The sequence below is a fragment of the Pteronotus mesoamericanus genome, unplaced genomic scaffold (assembly GCF_021234165.1).
Source record: "Pteronotus mesoamericanus isolate MK-2021 breed Mesoamerican mustached bat unplaced genomic scaffold, CSHL_Meso_final scaffold_54, whole genome shotgun sequence".
NCBI lineage: Eukaryota > Metazoa > Chordata > Mammalia > Chiroptera > Mormoopidae > Pteronotus > Pteronotus mesoamericanus.
In genome coordinates, this window is record NW_026555321.1 from 66243032 (window position 1) to 66266113 (window position 23082).

Here is a 23082-nt window from a genome sequence, read left to right on the forward strand (position 1 = left end):
TTATTTTTTTTCTTATTAAAAACTAATGAAATTCCACAACCTGTTCCCTCATCTACACAGATTCTTTCAATTAGGCATTCATTCATTTATTTTTTTTATTTCATAATCACAGGGAAGAACAGCTCTAATGGAAGAGTTACACTGGACATAACAGTAAATGTAGGCAGGGCATAGTTCATAGTACAACATTCCCAGACAAACCTCTCGATTGGGAGATTGCATAGAAACATCACACACTTTCTTCCAAAACTTTACTCAAATTGGGATAGAGTCCATGGCATTTACCGCACGCACAAGAATTGTTTCTCACATTCCTCTTCTGCATCAAGGGGAAGCTTTGAAGTACATTTGGTTCTAATTTACTAATGGCAAACCTTGGTATGAGAAGTTTGGGAAAGTGAAACAGTCTTTAGAAAGTCATTTGGGGAAGGGGGAGCAGAGGAAAAGGATGGAGGCCAGAGATTTTTGTCTGCATTTTTGTCCAAATCACTTGGCTTCTCTGGGCTGGGATCAAATGAGGATGCTGATTAATTACACTTGACACCAGAAAAATGTGAGTGCTGCTCTCTGAACCTCTTGGCGAAGCCTGCACTAGGACGTCCTAGGACTGGGATGCTCTTAGAATCACATTTTGCACCTCAATTCATGGACCTGCAAAACTGGGGTGGACACAAAATGCATTTCCTCCCTATAAAAATGAAAGCCTTTCTCACTCAAAATATAGGCACATCCTTTAAGGATGTGAATAAAATAGGCACAGAAATCATTCTCTTTTTAAGATCTAAGTCACTGTTTCCCTTACTTATAGAAGCCATGCCCAACATCCAGATCTGCACTCCTGTACAAGTTCCACTGTCTGGGCAAGTCAACTAATGTCCAGAGCATTCTTTTTTAGATCTGTAAAATGGGCATGATATCTTTTTTTATCCAATTTATAAGACTATCGTGAGATTTCACTGAGGTAATGTATGTGACATGCCATATATTCATAAGCTCTTGGACACCAGAGTTTTACCCTGTGCTAAGAGGAAAAGGCCCAGCCTGGTCTCTGGATCTTCTTCTCCAAGACATCTTTCTAGGCTCCAGGTGGAGTCCAAGCTTTGTTTCTTCTTACATACCCTTCTCTCTGCATTGCACACTGTCCAACAGGCCATCGACAGCACTACTCCATCCCTCTCCTAGTCAGCCTTCTTCCCTAGCCAACTTTAAGCTCCCTTTAATGATATGTGTAATGAATAGATGTATGTTTAACAAAATTTATGTATATTTCTACTAAGTAATATATAATAATTGTAGAAAATTTTGACTAGCCAGATAAAGCACTCATTGGACTTGGACGTGGTCAAATGTTCTTAGTTCTACACCTGGCTTGACTCTATTCACCGCAAAAGTCTATTCCCAAGGCCAGGTAGCTGATCTCATATCCTGAAGTTTGGTCCAAAAAACACCCATATCAGACTCACCTAGAATGGAATTCCAGAGCCCCACCTTTGCCCAGAGTCTGAACCACAACCACTGTGGGTAAGGCCTGGGCATGTGCTCTGCATTTTTAAAAAGCTACTCAGGTGATCTTCCACAGACCAGTGTTTCAGAAGTTCTGCTCCAGATTCCAGACCACACTTCAGAAGCAAGGATGGGGTGGTCCTGAGCTGCAGTGCTGACATCATCTGAGAGCGTGTTACAGCTGAAGACTTTCCCCTTACACCCAGGCCTGCTGAACCAGAACCTGCAATTTAAGCAAGTCCTCAGGAGATTCTGTCACATATTAAAGGTTTCAGTTACTCTGTTGTATCACCTGGGAAGCTTTACATTCCTCTGATATCGGGCCCCCCTCACAGATTCTAGGGGTGTGGCCAGGGCAAAGGGCTCTTACAAGCTTCCCAAGTTATTATAATGTACAGCCAAGATAGACCACCATTGTCCTCTAAGTTCCAGTTTTTGTGGACTTTAAATAATTTTTAATTTTCAGTTATGGTTGACATACAGTATTATATTAGTTTCAGATGTACAACCCAGTGATTAGACATTATATAACTTACTAAGTTATAACCTCGATAAATTTAGTACCTGACAGCATATATAGTTATTACGATATTACTGACTATATTCCCTTTGCTGCAGTTTACAGACCTGTGTCTATTTCGTAACTACCAATTTGTACTTCATAATCCTATCATCTTTTTCACGCGTTCCTAAATTTCAGCTTCTTAAGATTAAGCTATAACTTCAGTTATATTGGCTTTTGTGGGTTTGCCCAATCCCTAAGGACCAATTAAACAGTGCTTTTTAAGGGACAATAGGCTTGGGACACGAACGAGTTCAACCACAGTTTTAAGCTCACCATATCCGAGGCGAGAAACTTTCGGTACCATTGGCAAGCAGGCGGGACGCCAAGCTTGGTGTGCTCCAGCGCCCCCCCAACCCCAGCCTACCCCAACCACTGCCCCTCCCCCTCCCCAAATCGCCCCGCCCCTCCCGGCTCACTCCGCCCCCACCCGCCCCCCTGGTGACGCGCCGCCGCGGGCCCGGCTCATGCGCACTCGCACCCGTGCCTCCCAGCCGCTCCACCTCGACGCTGTCATTCTCGGCTGCGCCGGGGCCGGTGCAGACTGCGCTTTCTTCCCTCCTCTCTCCCTCCCTCCTCTCTCCCTCCCTCCTCTCGTCCTCCGCGGCCGGCCGGCAAGCTCAAGATGTGACCAAGCTTGGGAGCGGGCTGGTGGCTCTGCGGCAGCGGCGCCTGTGCTTCTGTCTGGCCGCGTCCCCCGCGGAACCGCGATTCGCTCGGAGCGGGAGACACGCACCAGGGACTCGGAGCGCGCCCTCCGGGCCCGGTGAAGCCGCCGCCGCCGCCGCCGCCGCCGCCGCCGCAGCCCCCGAGGCACCGCGGAGCTGAGGCGGCTGGTGCAGAGCCGGGCCACCGGCCGCGCGCAGCCGAGCGCGGTCCCCAAGAAGGCGCCTTGTCTGTTGCGTCCCAGCGAGTTGACTGCAGTTTCTGAAGTTGCAGGGAGCTGTGTGGAGGAGAGGTTGGTTTTTATTATCTTCGTGTTCTGGGAAGCTGGGGTGGCACCTCTTGTTAGCTGGGCGCCAGCTTGGGGAGGTCAGGGTGCCAGAAGCGGACACGCACGCGGGAGAGGCCGCGGTCCAGCTGGCTGGCTCCAGCCTCAGCGGGCGTGCCAGCTGGAAACGTGCAGTGCGAGGACAGGTGCTCTTAGGGCATTGCGCCCGCTGCCAATGGCAGATTCCGTGCGTCTCGACTGTGCGTGCGGTGGAAGTGGGCGGGGGTCGCAAGGTCTGGTCACCTCTGTCTTAGGTCCTTGGGGGAGCGCCTCCTGTAATATTCCTGGGGACCATAGATCTTTGAGGATGGAAGCCAAGCCTCCAGGCTTCCCGCGCATCTCACTTCACTCTTCCCTTAGGCAGAAGTTGCCAACGTCCCCATGATTGAGGTTACCCAGTCCTTTAGGAAAAAAACAAACAACAACAAATAAAACAACAACTTATATGTCAGTCCAGCGTTTTGTGCTATAAGGCAAATAACATGAGAAATCCAATCTATATATGTGGTTTCACACACTTTAAGAATGTGGGCAAGTCTCAAAGAAATAGAATACGGATGACACTTGAGTTTTCACGCTGATGTGCGATTCTTATGTAAGGTCTGGATAACTGTCTCTGCAGCGGCTGCCGCTGTGACTCTCCATTCCATTTGTTTAAGGTCCAACTTGAACAGTAGTTAGTTAATGAAAATGCTGACATAATATAGCGGCCTGCAGTCTGAAGCCGAGTGCACTCTTCATATTGGAGTGTCTTCTCCTAATAGAGAGCATGCGAAGAAAAAACCAGTATATTTTCAAGACAGTTCCAGGAATTAGACACACAGTCATGTTTTAAAATAGCATGCATTGTGCAGAGAGCTTGCAGAAGATCCCTTTGAACACATCCCCTTTGTTTTAGAAAAAGTGGAAATTGGTCATGCCAGACAATTGTTGAGTCTGAAAGTTAAGTGCACTGATAGGCTTAATTATCTTAATAAACAAAGAACATGATTTATAGGTAGCTGCCCTGTCTAGTTTGAAGAATAGAATTTTTTAACCTTTCTTTCTCATCTCTGCCCTAGGGATTCCTTTTAAGCAGACCAGTAGATTATCATCATTGATGTTTAATATTTAAGTTGATTAAATTTGTAAAAGGATGTTTTGAAATACCATTTAGTATGGTGGTGGCTAAGACAGTGAACATTAGAAATAAGGAGATTATTCAGATTATTTAATATAGAAGTCATTAGTTTAGCCAAACAGCATTAAAGCTGCATATATATACAGATATATATATTTGATTTGGACTTGTAATAATTGTTTACATCAAAATTCATGGGTACATTTTAATGTAGGACTTAATTTAGGTAATCTTTTTTTGGGGGGGAACATTTATTTATGGTATTCCAGCATATAGAACAAGATGAACTAGTTATATGAACCTCATTTAAAAACATGTAGTTTTTTAAAAGAATTCTTAGAAAATATACAAAATATTTTTCAAAGATTGAAAAGTTAGTCTAGTCAACACCTTATGGTTCATGAGCGTATCCATGGCTTATCCCTAAAAGAGATTATATCCAGGCTTGGGAACTCAAGCAGGTCAGCTCTCCCTCCCTGCCCCTCCAAAGCACTGCTGCATTGTTGTCAGGAGGGCAGACTGGGGAGCTGGGCTGGTGTTCCCGTTACCATCTGTTTGAATTTGGGCAGGTACCTAAACTCTGTGCCTCAGTGTCATGATCTATGAAATGGGGGTGACAGGAGCACCTCCCTCATTGGATTGTACTGAGGATTAAGTTAGTGTGAAGCTGTTGAACCAGTGTCTGGCACACAAAACTGGGTAAAATGATCATTGATAGGAGAGGAAATGGACACTATGGATGACAGGCTGATAGAGGTGAACAGAATCGGTGCACATGGTATAAGCATTTACTAGACAGCTCCCAGGGATGCAGACACTGGGTGGTGTCTGACTTCCCATTTCCTGCAGTTCCTCAGTGAGGTAGGTGACTCCATGCCCACTTTGGAGATTGGGAAACTGAAGCTCAGCAAGATCAAACAGTAGAAATCAGAGTTGGGATCTTAACCTGTGTCTGTTGTTTCAAACCCTGTTCCATTAAACCCTGCTGTCTCAACTTGCCCAGTGCTGTCTCTATCTCTCCTCCTCTCATCCTCATAAGAGCATAATGAAATAGGTGCAATATTATCTTCAATTTACAGATGAGGACATCAAGTTACATATTAAAGTAAGCAAAGTGCTAACAGCACTCACAACGTCATTCTCTGCAATGGGGTGCAATTGCTATTATCATAATTAATATTTAATGACTCACCCACTCGTGCAGGCGGGTGAGGCCCCAGCAGGTGCCGGAGTGCTCCCCTTCAGTTTGAAATGACTTTGTGGCTTTTTACTTCCTTATTGGTTTGTTCAGCAAGTCAAGAAAATAAAATTGGTATGAGGTTACAACTCAAAGTGGAGGATGGCTCCCAAACAGTCATGTCATCCCTGAGTGTGGCTTTAGTCCCAGCTGGAGAACTCCCAGGGACAGACAGGGAAAGAGCTGTGGCACTTCGCTGCACATTGTACTGTCTGTTCAGAACTGGAATTAATTTGTACTTTACCTTAAATAAGCATGTTTCCTCTCGGCCTTCATATCTCTGTCATGAGGAGCAGTGTCAGGGGCCTGTGCAAGTGGCACTCTCAAAACTGAGTCCATAGCCTGTTGGCCATCTCACCTCACTGCCAGAGGCTGGGAATGGTTGATAAGCCAGTGTTTTTGTGGCTTTCTTGGATTACTATCCAGGCATTACATAATGTTCTGGGCCTTGGTAAATATTGACTCTCTTTCCTAGATATTAAAATCATATTGCTGTATAAGGCACATAGACAACAGACCACTCACAAACTGATTTAATATTTAATTACACCTGTGAGTTAATGCATCCTGCAGTGGGAGCACTTCAAGACAGATGTTCCAAGTTGACTTCTTCAAAAATCAAAACTCACTGTATGGTGACTGTAGTTAATAATACTGTGTTGTATATTTGAAAGTTGCTAAGAGAATAGACCTCACAGGTTCTCATCACAAGAACAAAAAAGAAATCTGTAACTGTTTGTATGTTAACTATACTTATTATGGTGAATAGTTCTCAATATATACAAATATCGATTCATTAGGTTGTACACATGAAATTAATATAATGATATATGCCAATTATATCCCAATTTAAAAATAAAAAATAAGATAAAATAAAATCTCTCCGAGAGGGAGCTTCCAGGAGGATGGCTCCATGTGCTTGGGGACACCCCATCACAGATACAGTGTCCCAAAGAGAGCCCATGGCTGACAGCAGTGGAAGCTCTCCGTATCTCTGAATTATCTCCTGCTTTACGTCTAGCCTTCTTTTTCAAAGTACAGAGATTCCCCTTTTATTCAGTCAATACTTAGGTTTCAAATGCTCCTCTGTTCTACGTTATTCCATAGTAAAACCTTCCCCGACCCCCTTTGTGACTTCAGCTGGGTCCATAATACACATCTAACAATTCTTCAGAGTTTACATTTAGTTCTGTTATATTTCTTGTCTATGTCACCTACTTACAGGCTTATCTGTGGCCACCTCCAAATTTCCAAGTCACTTTTCTCTGACTTCTGGTTTTCTCCGGTTCTCAACATGGAGAATAAATGCAAACTACTTTTAATATGGACATAAGTGCATGAGGATTAGTTATTCTCTTCTGTTACCTATGATTTTGAATTATTTTTACTTTGGACTTGGAGAGTCAGGAGCTGATTATGTTTTTGGAACTCTTGCCTCGTACATCTCTGAGCTATGCGTTGGGGGGTTACGCAAATTTCTGGTTATGCACTTCATATGTGTATGGCATAGACAGTCCCTCAAGCCTGGGACATTGCTGAGTTCAAGAGCACAGAGTGGGTGTGGGAGGAAGACAGCTCTGAATATGATTTATCTGCCACATTTCTAGTCCTTACTGGCCATGCCTTCTGGATAAGAATTGGAATGAATCACTAACACAAAGGACTTAATGCATGCTGGCTGCCATGCTAAGAATTCTACATATATTATTTATTTTAATCCTCAAAGTAACCTTATGTAGTAGTTACTTTATTATCCTCTGTTGCAAAAGTGGAAACTGAGGACCAGAAAGGTCAGTGCACAGAGTCTGGGCTGTGTGATGAGGCATGGGCTCCTTACAGGGCACCTACTGCCTCCAGTTTTGGAGCCTTCATGGTAGTTAAACTATGTTGCCGAGGGGTCCTCTGTTGTGCCTCTCAAAATAATCCTACACTATCCCTGGGTCCCTGACGTGACTCTGAGATAGGGCTAAAGGGATGTTGGAAAGCATGTGCCTTCCTTCTTGCCCACTGCCAATGTCTGCCATTGACAGTCATCTCCATATCTTCATGGAGGAAGAGCTTAAGTTTAGCTCACGCAATGAGCTCAGAAAAGAAAACCAGAAGTTTGGATTGTGAAGTAGGAAGTACTAAGCCTTCAGCTGATAATGGGACACACTGGAGAGGCATGTTAACTTTATCTGTGTTTGGGGTCATATCCTTGCATCATTATTCTTAAAGAAAGAAGTGTAGAGACCTGAGATTTTCTTGGGTGATTAAAAAAAAAAAGTTATGTAAATCAAAAAAAGTATCAGTAATGAACATACTATACATAATAGTGTCATGTGTCATCCACACTGAGACTAAGGTTTTTAAAGTGAATGAATACTTATCTCTAACAGGTAAGATTCAAGAGTGTTGTCATGGAATGAGAACATTGCATCAACTCTGTGTGCAGTATAGACTCTCGCACTACATTCTAGAATTTAAAAATCCAACTTGCAATATTTTCAAAACTCTTGTCCTGAGCCCCACCTGCTCACTTTTTTCTTGATTTTACTTCAGGAGCAAACATTCATTCAGTAGGTTCTTCATATCCTTGGAGTTTGAGTTGTTTTGTTTTTATAATATTTTAGCATATTTTGTTGCTATCTCATCCACTCCCCTTTGATTTTTTAGGACTGTCCAGTTTTTAAACCTGTGAGTGACTAAAAACTTATGAAAAATTCAACTTCCTAAATGTAGACTTTATTTAGAGGACAGGGCAGATTGGCCTAGCTGGGGTCCTTTACTTAAAACAGAGCCTTTGAAACCTTATGGAGTAGGCAAGTAAAAAAAAAAGATTTTTTTAATTGATCAGTGGCAGCCTTGTATCTTCCTCTTCAATTTCATAGGACCTAGTTCCCATGTATCATGTCATTTATTTGTTTGCAAGTGATCAGCTTCAATTGATTTTCTAAAAGTGCTAAAATGTGTGACTCAGTCAGCATGGCCATCATCTATTTTACTCTTTTGGGAGCCCCAGAATTCATGCATACAGAAGCCTTTCCGTGAATTTATTGTCTGAGAAATTTATTCTCTAAGTCTTGCCTGATCAGATGAGTCCTAGGGCATCTGGTCTCACTATTTGTGAGCAGTCATACTGTTCACACTGCTTCTGCTCATTCCTGCCCTTCACCCCTAACTGGACTCTTCCCTGCATCGGCCCCCCTGGGATCAAACATGCGGAGACTGTGGGGAAACTGATGTCAAGGCAGCTTTTGTTATCAGTCAGAGGCAATAAAAGCACACAAGACAGTGATTTTTTTTTTTTAATTAACAAAAAACCCAGCCTGTAACATAACCCCACACACAGAATACCACAACCCCTGTATTCAGCAGTTGGGAACTGCATCCAGCTTGGCCTTACTATTTTCCCTGACACCTGAGGAGGGCTGTGAACCTCCAATTCCCATAATCGGTCACTAGCAACTTGGAATGTTGGAGTCAAATTTAGCGGGAGTGATGTGTACTAATTTCTGCCCGCACCAGGTCCATATTGATCTGACACCAGACGTGTGATTGGATGAAGCAACCTCACACGTGAGAAGATTCCTATCACTGCCCTCAAGAATCTCAGTCTTACCAGGGGAGATGACCAGAGCAGCAGCTGGAACCAGGGCATAAAAGACACTAACTCTGCAGGGGTCCCTGACACCATAGAGGGACTTTCCTCGAGGACATCGGGCTGGGTCTGAGGCGGAGGGGACCAGGCAGCTGAGGATGTGAGTGGGATGGCAGAAACGATTCTGAGCAGAGGGAACAGAGTACAGTGGCGTGAAGGTGCCAGAGAGGGCAGCTGATTCTGCAGCAGCTGTCCATCCATGTGACTGGGCACATGGCATGTGGTGGACAAGGCTGGAGGTGGAGAGTGAGGCTGCAGTCACTTTCTGAAGGGGCTTATGGGCCACATTTGGCCCAGATGAATTTGAGCACTTTAGGTTATTCATTTAGAATGGTCACTCTGTTTTGTAGAGAACAGATGGGGATGGGGTGGGGGTGCAAAGAGAAGCCTATAAAGAAGCTGTGGAATCCTAATGCAGGTTTAAGGTCTAAACTAAGACTGACAGGAGTGGGTAAGGAGGAGGAGGAGGGGATGATGACATTAGGGGTGACTCCCAGGTTTCTGGCTTGGGTAATTAGATGGTCAGAGGGGCCACTGGTCACAACAGTGAATACAGAGGATGAAGCACTTTCAGAGGGAGATGATAAATTCATTTGTGGGTGGGTGTGATGGGAGGCTCCAGGGCCGAGATTCAGGCAGTGGAACCAGTCTGTGATTCGGGAAACCAGGACTCAGGCTGAGCTGGAAATACAGGCTTGCATTTGGATGTTGTTGAGATTGTGATGTGCCTGGGAGAATGCACGGGATGAAAAGGAGATGGGACAGTAAGATTAAGTGAGAGAAGTTTCTGACAAGTGTTTGGACACAAAGTGGCAGAAGCCAGAGGCAAGGCAGGATAAGGGTCTGATGGGATGGAAGCTGGCGACAAAAGGGATGAAGTGGAAAGAATAGGCAGGGAGCAGAGGGATAGGTTGGACTGTTACTTGCTTTGTCCCCACAGATGACAGTGGCTGTTTCTCATGTGGATGTTAGTGCCTGACAATAAACATTAGGACCTACTATGTGGAAGGAGAGTGGGAATGGGGTAAAGGAAAGGAATAAGCAATAAAATCATGACTAAAACATTATCTTGTATTTTAAGCCACTTATGGGATAGAATTGTCATTTCTTGTCTTCCTTTTTCATTCATTTTTCTCCTCCGTGGAGAAATATGGGCACTTGGGAAACTGGGAAGAATGAAAGAATCACTTCCTTGGTGCCCAGAGTGCTTGGTTCTCCAAAGCAGGCACATCTTATGCATGAATAAACACCCCGAAAGGGAAAGTGATAAATGACATTATTTCACAGTTTACAGAAACTAAGCTTTTATCATGGCCACAGCATCTTTAGAGCATTTGGACTTTTGAACCAATCCTTTTATAGTTATTAATGAGCTTTTTGGCTCATTGGTTTATTTGAGAGAGATTGAGTGCTATTTCCTATACTTTTCACTTGTCTTATAAAAAGAGACCTCATTACATTATAGGCAGAGTGGAGCATTTAAGGATACTGGAAATGATCACTGTGTGTCTGAGTTAATACTATGCTTTTCAGTCCTTGCCCATTTTGTCCTTTAATTTTGACTTAAGGCAGAATTACTCCCATTAAAGAGATGAGGGAACTGAGATACAGGATTCAGATGACTGCGTAGAGATAACACCTCTACTAAATGGTAGAACTCTTAGGACCCCAGACTAGGTGTTCTGACTTCAAATTCTGGGTTCTTGCCACTCCATCACATTGCCCGTGTCTTTGTGAATAGCTGCTCAAGAAAAATTAACAGGTGGCATATTTAAGAGAATTTTTTATTAGTCTGCTCAATGCACCAACATTTGTATTTGATGGACCACAGGTTATTTATGCAAATGTATGTGATTAAGTCAGACTATGGAAAAATCTTTTTTCACAAATGAATATCTTTTTTTCCATTATCTTAAAAGCTTTAAAAAAGCATCTGACTTATAAATAAAAGGGTTCAATATTTTAAACTGCAGAGTTATCGTAGCTAAACTTGCTGTTTGCACTACAAATGAAATTTATTTTTTAGTTGTTGCAATGGCTGTTGTGTGTGAGAAGCATTCTGTGTGTACATGTATATGAAATAAAAATCAGCCAAATTAAGTTTAATCTTTTGGCTCTCCTTTTATATTATGCATGGATTCTCCAAATGCATTAAGTGATCTAGCTTGATTTATCTTGCCAAAGCAGCTATCATGTTACCCATTTAATGTCAATGAATTAAAGCATTTGCCTTTTCCTTAAGCAGTGTAAAATGATGCAGGGTAAATCTAAAGGGTTTATTTTAGTTTTACAACATGTATTTTGGTTCCTGATATTCTATAATTATGATTTAAGTAATGAGTAATGTTGCTACTGTTAAAACAGATATTAGCTATTCATATTCCGTAGTGTTAGAATCATAAAATGTAACTGGAATTTTACGACTGAAAAGTTTATGATGCTACATTTTATTTATTTATTTTAAATTTATATTTTGCTTCTTTATTTTTATATTTTATTTATTTCACAAAAAAAATCTATGAGCTGTGCTAAATGGCAATTTACAGATGAAAGTGATTTCTAGCGAGTAGCAAAATGCTGGTACCAGCACTTATCCTTAAATCTCAATTTCAAGTTTTGTGGTGCCAATTTTACATTTTAGCTTTAGTAGAAAAACATTGAATCTAAAAGAGCTTATGCATTTGTGATATTCAGTGGGTTGACCTTTTGTGATTAGTGCTGATTTTTAAAAGTAGCCATACATTTGTATGTTTTTGAAAGTTTTATGAAAATTTTAGGTGACTATCAGAGTTCTACTAATTATCATTACACATGGTATATTGTGCTAGCCTTGTTCAATGTAGTTTAGAAATCACAATATAGGCATATGGAAGTTTAAATAACAATATAATATGGTATTTTATATATGATTTTATATTTATAATAATATGTGAAGAAACTCAAAGTAAAATAAAAATTAACTTGGTCATTTCATGCTTCATGTGCCCCAGTTTCATCCAAATATAAATATAATAATCCAGGGCTTAGAGTTAGTATTTTGTTGAGATGATTTGACATTACTGTCCTTACACTACTCAGTACCAAGATGAAAACTTAAGCTGCATTTCCTACTAATCTTTCCATGAGTATGTATTTTAATATTATGTTCTAGTTCTCATTTTCTAAAAAGACTAAATTGTCTTTACCTCTTTTTTCTTTCTATTGAAGTTTATTCAGACATTTTTATGTTATATATACTTGACATGATAGAACATGTCCAAATTAGTCATCTAATTTGAATACCATAATTATGTGTGCAGTGAGGGCTTGATTGAATAGAGAGCTTTTGCATTTTAGCTCTTAGTGGATTTAGGAATTACGTGCTTAATTTAATATTTCAGAGTCCTAAACCTGCTTTTGTTTACCAATAGACATGCAGAGAAAAATGTAAATATTTTTACAAACAGTTTAAAAAGATACGCTTCCTTTTCACATGTTAGGAAGTGACACTACCTGTCTGCTGCAGCTTTCTCTTATGTGCCCAAGTGGTTGGTTTTGACATTAGAAGTGTATGCCTTTTTTTTCCTAAGGAAAAAATAAAGATGCTTTGGAGTAAAGTATTATGCATCTTGATACATATTTACACATACCTGGATAGTGTCAAGAATATTTTATCTTTGCTTTATTATATAATAGTCACTCTACCCAAAATGTACCTCTTGAACTTTAGCATCAGTGTGAAATGCTCAATATTGCCAAAGTAGAATTGAAACTAAAAATTTGGAGTCTTGTGAAAAGCATACAATGTGGGTAACAGCTTTTCAGGTTACCCACCTGTGCTGGCACATTTGAAACAGGATTGCTAACCCCTGTGGCTGCTGAGAAAAATAAAACACTGAGTATTAAACTTACACTTAGTTTAATGGTTTCTGCCTCCACAGTTCTTAACCTTCCAACTGGTTGAGTTATATGCTAATAGTAGCAGGTCAGGAACTGAATTATTATACATCTTTTCTTTTAACAAATATTCAGTAGCATTTTCAAAATTGTTCTCCTAGATACGATTTGTAATAAACAGCCCAGCGTTTCTTCTCTGCTGTTTGATAGCCACAGGCCATTTGGCATGTGGTCCCTTCTCTTATGTATTTTCCAAGTTCCTCATGTCTTAAAAATTGTCCGCCTTGGATGAGAAGAAGCCTTTTGCATCTCAGAGTTACAAAGGACAATAAAAACCTTTTCTCCCCTGCAGGACTCCCCATAATGTGACAAGGCCTGTGGTCACAGAATCATCATTTGCTAACATATGCTCACATTTGCTTTTCTTTTTCCATGTTCTCACTAGCTTCAGGAAGTGAAAACATGAAAGACATTGTTGAAGTGTGAACACATCAGTTTGGTTAATTCTGTTTTATACTCTATTTAGAGCTGTGGTTCTCATCCATGGGCAACTTTGCCCCCTAGGGACATTGGGCCCTTTCTGAAGACATTTTCAGTTGTCACAACAGGGAGGGGGTACTACTGGCTTTGATAGGTAGAGGCCAGGGGTGCTGCTCTCCATTCCATGGTGCACAAAACTGGCTCCTAAGGGAAGAATCTGACCCCAAAGTGTTGAGGTCGAAAAACCCTGATCTAGAATGTAGGGTATATCTGTTAAATTTGCTTTATATTGTTTAGACAGATGGAAATGTAATAGATGGTTCTGGTGGAAAAAAATTATTGCATTCAATACAATCATTTACTGAATGCCTACTGGGCCCTGAAACTACTATTGTGAAGACTGTGACATAGCCCCAGAGCCCAGGAGATTATACTCTCTTTGCAAGATGACTGGTAAATAAAATACTACTGTTTGATACCATAAATCCTGTGATTAGAGGGGCCTGTATCATATGTTAAAATAGAAATAGAGATTTTATTTCCTAGGTATAGGGGAATATCTGGAATAAATCATGTTTTCTGTCTAGATGTAATATTAGTCATTTGTGGGTGAAATTGCTCATTTTCCCTTAATTACTAATAGGTCCCATTTCTTGCCCACCTCCCCATTTCAACTAGTATTAATTTGAAATGTCAGGAAAATACCAGAAAATGTAGACAAGAGAGTGTTACTTTAGAAATTTAGCATATTTGTTTTTTTAAACATCTTCATTGAGGTATAACATATGCCTTAAGTCTCCTGTTCGAAGTGTATAATTCACCGATTTTTAATAAACTTACAGAATTATGAAACTGCCATCACAATCCAGTGTTGTGCCGTGTGTGGTCACTCTGATTCCCACTGCCAGCCCCAGGCAACATTTGAGACAAAAGTGAGTCTCTTTTATGACTCACTTTCGATCTCTATAGATTTGTCTTTCAGAAAATCTCTGGACATTTCATTTGGAACATTTAATTTTTACAATTAAAATATAGTTTGATATCTTCTTACTGAATATCAGTATCATGTTTATATTTTTTCATGTTACCTGTGCCATAGCCAAGCTACAGTGCTGGCTGGACACACTTAGTCACCAGAACTGGAGGATGAATAAAGTGAAAATGTGGGAAAGAGAAGAAAGGGACATGTGTTTTCTGCAGCATAAGTGCTGCCTTACATGTATGTGGTATTAATAAAAGCCTGTTCTTCATCTTTGTCCTGTTTTATTCCTGGTGAATCTGTCTACTAAGATAAATTTATGGAAATTACTGTAGAGCTGAGGTCAGGTGAATACTAGCATGATGTGGGGAAAGTAAAGAAGGATTAAATCCAGAGAACACACCTGTCTAGGCAGTTGTGTGGGTCAAAAATCCTTTAGCCAAAAGCAAACCCTTTGTGGCCAAATGTCTTTCAGAATTCAGCTTTTAGGAGGGCAATACAGTTCATTTACCGTACATTAGGTAATACTCCCACAGGATTCAGGAAACACAGTAATTTCTGTAACAAAGTGGATGAATATTCACATTTTGTTGGACAAAAAAAGATCAAATAGCCTGATGTCAATTCAGGCCAATTTGGGGGCACAAATTTATTTGTTAGCACAGGAACAAAAAAACTTTTCAGAAAATTTTGCATTTCAAAATTGTGGTGAAAGGTTTGTGAACCTGTCCCAATTTATCTCAAGGTATTTTATTTCCAGCAATGATCCTGTCCTCTTCCCAGATCCAGCCCTCACATCTCCTCTGCCCCACATACACTTCATACAACTTAGCCATGGGTGGACTTGTCTTTTTTTCACATCATTAACTTCCCATCAGACTTGACAAAATGCCAAGTTAGCTGTTCAGTTTCAGTGGATGAAAGCCAGGTATGAATGTGATGGCCACCAGGCCTGCATTCCCTTGTGGTTTGTGGTTTCCCCTCCCTGCTATAGGTCTGGACTGTAGCCATGTTCATTTACCCCAGCCCCACAGGCCTAGGGCCTTGGAAGAGGAAGATGGTTTTGTTGGATCAAATGTCATCGAAGAAAATTCCTAAAGTAACAGTGGCAGCTTTTATTCCAGGTGGCCCCAGACTCATGCTTTGTAACCTTCATGCCTGTCACAGAACCTTGGGCAGTGAGATTAAACAGCTATAGAGAGAGAGAAAAACCAAAGTAGAGACTCCGTGAGAGTAAATTGTCTAGAGATGAAGATATTTAGAATTTAAGAAAGGCAGATAAGGAAGAAAATGACATGGAGTTCTTCACTGGGTTCACAACTTAGAAGCAGGCCCCCACTCAAAGCAAAACATTTCAGAGTTGTTCCTAATTGTTAAAAAATCTGCCTGATCATGTTATATAATTCATCTAGCGGTGTTCAGCAAGCCTCGTTAGTCTTCACCATAAATTTCGTATCTCCATTAATTTTCAGATTCTGTTGGAGATACTTAGGAAATTATAATGGTGGCTGTGGGTTTTAACTGGTTTTCCACAGACTCCTAAGTAGCTACAGATCCATTAAGAGTGGGAGTGAATATTTCAACCAATGTGTGAAATTTGCTTTTGTTGCATATGAGTATTCATGCTCTTATGGCAATATTACTTAGGCAGAACGTACTGCAGATTGTGGGACCCATTTACAAGCAAAGGGACACAATTTCTACAAATTGGAGGAAATTGCAGAGTGGTATCACACCAGAATCAAAGAAAAATTGTGCGTTTATAGGGACATCCAAGCATTTTGCCTTAGGAGGCCTCAGAACATCATCAAGGCAGTTAAGTTATTAAAGAGCCTGTAAACTAAAGGTCAAGGAAGTGCAGGAGATGGTGGTTCTGGATGTTTTAACAGGCACTCAGGAGCGGTTCCAGGGATGACATTGAAGCTTCTCAGTCACTTTAAGTGTGACACTAAAATTTCTATCTAAAGACATTTGCTCGTCCTTTGGCCATTGAAGTCCATACCCACCTTTCCTACCACGGACTTCACCTTGGGCTTCTCGGTTGACAACCACCTCCTACTGCTGTGGCAGCTGGCAGTGTCCCCTTTGCAAGGATCATTTTCTCCCCTATATCCAAACTTAAAAGAGCAAAATGGCCCTTTCTTGGTTTTGCACCTGTCTTCCCTTGCCAAGTGTCTTCCTGAGTTTGCAGACATTTCTTCTTGTTACCACATTTCCTGTTGTTAAAGACCCAACAGCCCACAGTGGCCTCCTTCACTGCAGCACTTTCTTTCTTGTTTACAGTGCCCCCCACCCTCTCTGGGCCCTTCTGCTTCCCTCCTTTGGGGTGGGGCAACACATAATCCCTCTCCCCTTTGTGTCTCTTCCTCTTTCTCTCCAGCTGCCTTCACAGTACTTTTTCCATCCGGGCCACTGAGACCCTTGCCTGGCAGCTTTAATACATAGTGATGCGCAGGCCCACCCCATCATTGTGATTAACGTGACCTTGAGGCCACAGGCTTGGTGGCTTTTGAGAACTTCCAGATAATGCAGAGCCAGCAGTGTAGAGGCCATGACACCTGTCCACCTGTCCATTGTTGTAGATAGTAAACCATTATGGAAGGAGGCACAGGAAAGTTAGAAGAAGGAGGGGAAGAGATTGAACAACAACACTTCCTCATCCCTCTGTTTACTTCTGTGGCACCTGTACCCACCTGCTGGCATGACACCATCTTCCCCTGGGACTGTGTTCCCATCAGTAAATCCTGGGTGGTCAGGGTGGCCCTGAGCCCCTAACAGGCCACAATGCATTTGGGAATGTCCCTTGCATAACTTCAGCCTCCTCACTTGAAACCAACTGTTCCCATTTTTCCTATGTGTAACTCTCTGTAAACCAAACTCACATGCCCTCCTCCCTCATTGGCTTAGTTCGACACTAACAATGACACATGCAGGAGAACCAAGTAAACTTTCCATGTGGAGGTCTTCATGTTGCTTTTTCCTGGAGATAAAGATGGGCTATGGGGTCTTTCTGGGAAACTGTTGTGTAGAATGTAATTTTTCTGAATGAGCAGGACCAGGGAGGCCACTATTGAAACTGAACTGTCATCTTTTTATAGCTTCCTTTTATTCTTAGTACACCTCTAGGTTTCTGACGTCTTTCCTTACACAGTGGAGTCCAAGAGTTGTGTGCAGTGCCTTCAAATAGCCCCTTTACCAAGCCTCTCCTGTCAGCTTTCTGAGGCCAGAACACATGTCCATTTTCCAGAACCATACAAGGGAGCCTCGTGTGCACACATTGTCCCACAGTTTCTAACCAGACTTAGGAGGTTGGAACACAAATGGGTTTCCAGTTCTCTCCAGACCCTACTGCTTTATTGTTAATGGGTATTTTGTCCCAAAGATAATACTTTTATTTTTGTCAGTAAGTAAGAACATTTAAGTGAGGTGATTTTGGTATTGATAACAAGAATGCATAGCTGATTGTTTTAACGACATCCCATGTAAAATTTATGGAAAATCTAGTTGTACAAAAAATAAGTAATTAAAAGAAGCAATGCTTCACTTTACAAACTACTGTGGACTATAGGAATGCTTTAAATACCACCTTCCTGTGGCGCCCTCCCCTGAGCACAGACATTGTACAAAGCAATTCTGCCCCAGTTGTCCTGGTCCAGGTAAATGCAGCCTCTCCACCTGTTGGCCTCATGCACAGTGTGGGAAACTTGCCAAGCTGGTGTGCAGGCCAATAATTCACCAGTGTGTTCGTCCATCAGCACACTGTTACAGAATTCCCCCTGTGTGCCATGCACCTTCCAGGCAGGGACAAGAGCTTCCTACACAGACTTCCCATTGGAAGGAGACAACCACCTCAACAAGGAAGTATCACTGAGTGTTAGGTTCTAGGCAGAGAAGTAAGCTCTATTTACATTATTGGGAGTGGCTAGGCAATTAGGAGAGTTCCTCTGAGGAGGTGGCATTTAAGGTAACATGTGAATGAAACACTCAGAGCCAGCCAAAGCTGAGAGACCAGCCTGGACAGAGCAGACTCCGGCCTTCCAGGACACCAGGAGAGCAGAGTTGTGGTTGGGATTGGGAACAGGGAGCAGCATGGCCAGGTTGGTATTTAGGATTATTGCTTCGGACCAGGACAAGAGGTGAACTGGAACCAGGGACAGGAGCAGTGGGGCCTCAGGCTGGACCTATGTCCTGGAACCAGGTAGCCTTCCAAGAGCAGAGAGGCAGTGCACTGACTGCATATGAACATGCTGACTTTGAGCTTTGCTCTGGCTTCCATCCTGACCCAGACTGGACCTCGCAGACCGTCGAGGACACCCACCTTAATTTACTTGTTAAGACACCTTTTAAAATGCTCATTTCCAGACCCCGTCCTGGTCTAGTGACATGGAGCAAGACTCAAGTCTTCATTAAGCCTCCAGGTCTCTGAGGTAGAGTCCATGGACCAGTTTTAGAGAAATATTGTCTCAAAAGACTGGGCTATTAATTCAGTATCCTGTTTCATTTTCAGCCACCCAGGGAGAGGAATGTGTTCTCTACAGATTGCAGATTGGGAAACGGGATAGTGTGATTGACATCTGACCTAGGGTCACAGCACTGGTGACTGGCCAAGTGTCCCTTTTTGTAGGTAGCCATCCTTTGTGATGGGAAGATATTTACAAATTCAGAAAATCTCTGTAGGTTCACATGGCTTATGAGTGAACATGACCCTTCTTTCAAATCCAGGCACAAATGCTTGCTTTTACTGTAGGGTTAGCCAAAAAGTCCGTATGTTTTTTCCCATAAAAGTAAAATACATTTTTCATTTTCACGAATAACTTTATTTTTTTATCTTTATTTTTTATTTTTTAATTGTTACTCATTACAGTTGTCCCAATTTCTCCCCCTTTGCCCTCCTCCGCCCAGCCTACCCCCTGCTCCCATAGTCAACCACCACACTATTGTCCATATCCGTGGATCATTCCTACGTGTTCTCTGACTAGTCCTTTCTCCTTTCCCTTATTTCCCCAATCCTCCCTCCCCTTTGGTTGCTGTCAGTCTGTTACATGTTTCCATGTCTCTGGTCCTATTTTGCTTCTAAGTTTATTTTGTTGATTAGAATGCTCTCATAAGCGAGATCATACGGTATTTCTCTTTCTTTTTCTTTTAAAAATTATTTTTTTTCAAATACATTTGTCTCTGCCTACCCCCCACCACTTTCCCTTGCCCCCTCCCTCAATTCTTCCCCTTTGGTTTTGTCTTGCTATGTTCCTTGACTTGCCCCTTCCCTTCCTTTTTCCACGCCCACCCCTCCCTCCTTCTCTCTTCTCTCTGTTGGTTTCTTTTCCTTTCAGTGTTGCTGGGCTTATTTTCCTTGCATCTTTGTATTGTTGGTTAGGTTCCACTTATACGTGAGATCATATGGTATTTGTCTTCCCCCCCCCCCCGGCTTATTTCGTTTACCATAATGCTCTCCAGTTCCATTCATGCTGTTGCGAAGTTTAGTAGTTCTTTTTTTCTTTCTGCTGCGTAGTATTCCACTGTGTAAATGTATCATAATTTTTGATCCAATCACCTACTGATGGGCATTTAGGTTGCTTCCAACACATGGCTATTGTAAATTGTGCTGCTATGAACATTGGGGTGCATAGGTTCTTTTGAATTGGCATTTTGGGATTCTTAAGGTATAGTCCCAGCAGGGGAATCACTGGATCCAAAGGCAGTTTCATTTTCAGCTTTTTGAGGAAATTCCACACTGCTTTCCACAGTGGCTGCACCAGTCTGCATTCCCACCAACAGTGTACTAGGGTTCCCTTTTCTCCACAGCCTCACCAGCGCCTGTTGTTTGTGGATCTGTTTATGATGGCCACTCTGACCGGTGTGAGGTGGTACCTCATTGTGTTTTGGATCTGCATTTCTCTGATGGCTAGTGATGCTGAGCATCCTTTCAAATGCCTCTGGGCCCTCTGTGTCTCCTCCTTGGAAAAGCATCTGCCCAGGTCCTTTGCCCATTTTTTGATTGGATCGTTTGTCTTCTTGGAGTGGAGTCGAGGGAGTTCTTTATATATCTTGGAGATCAAACCTCTATCTGATGTATCCTTAGCGAATATATTTTCCCATAGGGTTGGCTCCCTTTTCATTTTGCTGATGTTTTCTTTAGCCTTGCAGAAGCTTCTTATTTTGATGAGGTCCCACTTGGTTATTCTTTCCTTTATGTCCCTTGTTTTAGGAGACATATCAGTGAATAAATTGCTGTGTGGGATATCTGAGAGTTTCCTGCCAATATTCTCCTCTAGGACTTTTATAGTGTTGCGACTTATTTTTAAGTCTTTTATCCATCTTGAGTTTATTTTTGTGTATGGTGTCAGCTGATAATCCAATTTCAATTTTTTGCATGTAGCCATCCAGCTCTCCCAAAACCATTTGTTGAAGAGGCTATTATTGCTCCATTTTATGCTTCTGCCCCCTTTGTCAAATATTAGTTGCCCATATAGACCAGGGCTTATTTCTGGGCTTTGTATTCTGTTCCACTGGTCTATGGATCTTTGTGCCAGTACCAGATTGTTTTGAGTATAGTGACTTTGTAGTATAGTTCGATGTCCGGTATTGTGATCCCTCCTACTTTGTGTTTCTTTCTCAAAATTGCTGCGGCTATTCGGGGTCGTTTATGGTTCCATATAAATTTTTGAAATGTCTGTTCTATTTCTGTGAAATATGTCATTGGTATCTTAATAGGGATTGCGTTGAATCTATAAATTATTTTGGGTAGTATGGACATTTTGATGACATTAATTCTTCCAATCCATGAGCACGGTCTATGCTTCCATTTATTTGTGTCTTCCTTAATTTCTTTCTTCAATGTTGTATAGTTTTCTGCATACAGGTCTTTTACCTCTTTGGTTAAATTTATTCCTAGGTACTTTATTTTTCTTCTTGCTGTATCGAATGGTATTTTTTTTCTGATTTCTTCTTCTTCTATTTCATTGCTGGTGTATAAAAATGCCTTTGATTTCTCAATGTTGACTTTGTATCCTGTTGTTTTGCCAAATTCACTTATTAGGTTGTGGAGTTTTTTGGTAGAGTCTACAGGGTTTCTATGTACACTATCATGTCATCTGCAAACAATGATAGCTTTACTTCCTCCTTTCCTATTTGGATGCCTTTTATCTCTTTTTCTTTTCTGACCGCTGTGGCTAGTGTCCAATACCATGTTGAAAAGAAGTGGTGAGAGCGGACATCCTTATCGTGTTCCCGATCTTAGTGGGAAAGCTTTCAGTTTTTGCCCGTTGAGTATGATGTGGGCTGTAGGTTTTTCATATATGGCCTTTATTATGTTGAGGAATGCCCCATTTATTCCCATTTTGCTGAGTGTTTTGATCATAAATGGGTACTGTACCTTATCGAATGCTTTTTCTGCATCTATCGAGATGATCATGTGGTTTTGTCTTTTCTTTTATTTATGTGATGTATTACGTTTATTGACTTGCATGTATTGAACCATCCCTGCATCCCTGGCATGAATCCCACTTGATTGTGCTGGATAATCTTTTGAATGTATCGCTGGATGCGGTTTGCCAATATTTTGTTGAGGATTTTGGCATCTATGTTCATCAGCGAAATTGGCCTGTAGTTTTCTTTCTTTGTAGGGTCTTTATATGATTTTGGGATTAGGGTGATGCTGGCCTCATAAAAAGAGTCTGGGAGTCTTCCCTCCTCTTGGATGTTTTGGAATAGTCTGAGAAGGACAGGGGTTAGCTCTTCCTTAAATGTTTTGTAAAATTCTCCTGGGAAACCGTCCGGCCCTGGGCTTTTGTGTGCCGGGAGTTTCTTGATTACTGGCTTCAATTTCCCCAGCTGCTTTCAGTCTGTTCAAGCTTTCCGTTTCTTCCTCCTTCAGTGTTGGAAGATTATACTTTTCTTAAAATTTGTCCATTTCATCAAGATTTTCAAATTTCTTGGCATATAATTGTTCATAGTAGTTTCTGACAATCCTTTGTATTTCTGTGGTATCAGTTGTTATTTCTCCTCTTTCATTTCTGATATTATTAATTTGGGTCCTCTCCCTTTTTGTCTTGATGAGTCTGCTTAAAGGCTTGTCAATTTTATTTATCTTTTCAAAGAACCAGCTTCTGGATTGGCTGATGCTTTAAATTGTTCTTTTCGTCTCTATGTCATTCAGTTCTGCTCTAATCTTGACTATTTCCTTCCTTCTCCTTGCTCTGGGATTTATTTGTTGTTGTTTCTCCAGTTCTTGAAGTTGTAGTGTTAGATCTTTTATTTGAAATGTTTCTATCTTTTTTAGGTAAGCCCGTATTGCTATGAACTTCCCTCTCAGGACCGCCTTTGCTGTGTCCCATAGGTTTTAGACTGTTGTCTATTCATTTTCATTTGTTTCCAGAAATTTTTTGATTTCTTCTCTTATCTCATTATTGACCCATGCATTGTTTAATAGTGTACTGTTCAGTCTCCATGAGTTTGCAAGTTTTTGAAGTTTCTCTTTGAGGTTGATTTCCAGTTTCAAGACCTTGTGGTCCAAGAAAAAGTTTGGTATTATTTCAATTTCCCTGAACTTGCTGAGGTTTGCTTTGTGTCCTATCATGTGGTCTATCTTTGAAAAACTTCCATGAGCATTTGAAAAGAATGTGTATTTTTCTTTGGGATGTAAGGTTCTATATATGTCAGTTAAGTCTATTTGATTCAGTGCGTCATTCAGCTCCA

General features: G+C 41.4%; 1 protein-coding gene across 2 annotated transcripts in view; it reads left to right on the forward strand.

Annotated features, from left to right (window-relative positions):
- Positions 1–2561: 2561 nt before the first annotated feature.
- The window catches only part of PAG1 (phosphoprotein membrane anchor with glycosphingolipid microdomains 1), a 129910-nt gene continuing 109389 nt past the window's right edge, over positions 2562–23082 (forward strand). For both annotated transcript variants that reach the window (XM_054595694.1, XM_054595695.1), the window contains exon 1: positions 2562–3023. The gene's annotated coding sequence lies outside the window, so the exon portion shown is untranslated. The remainder of the gene's footprint in view (positions 3024–23082) is intronic.